A 390-nucleotide genomic window follows, 5' to 3' on the forward strand; every position below is an offset into this window, starting at 1 on the left:
GTAAGACAAGTTTTCCTGATCACACACAAATTACAAGAGGTTAATTTCACCAGGGCCATGACCGGTTTGGTTCAAATAAATAAAACAGTGTGCCACCAATAGTGTTACTGCTATCATGACCAATGTCATTCACAATGCAAGAACCTGGTCAACAAATGATAGATAGAATGGTGCTAAATGGTGATAAAATGTACACTTTGATGAAGCAGCATGACATGATTTGTGATGTAAGTTGTAGTGGGTACATTTTTGTCAGGGAATTTCCCACAAAATACACATTTAAGGCAACAATTAAGGCAACACCCACAAGTGTGAGTGTTGCCTTAATTGTTTGTATCTGGCTACCTATGCCACGGATACAATAAAGGGGAATGCAATGGTCAGGGTGAT

The sequence above is a fragment of the Fundulus heteroclitus genome, chromosome 21 (assembly GCF_011125445.2).
Source record: "Fundulus heteroclitus isolate FHET01 chromosome 21, MU-UCD_Fhet_4.1, whole genome shotgun sequence".
NCBI classification, from domain to species: Eukaryota; Metazoa; Chordata; class Actinopteri; order Cyprinodontiformes; family Fundulidae; genus Fundulus; species Fundulus heteroclitus.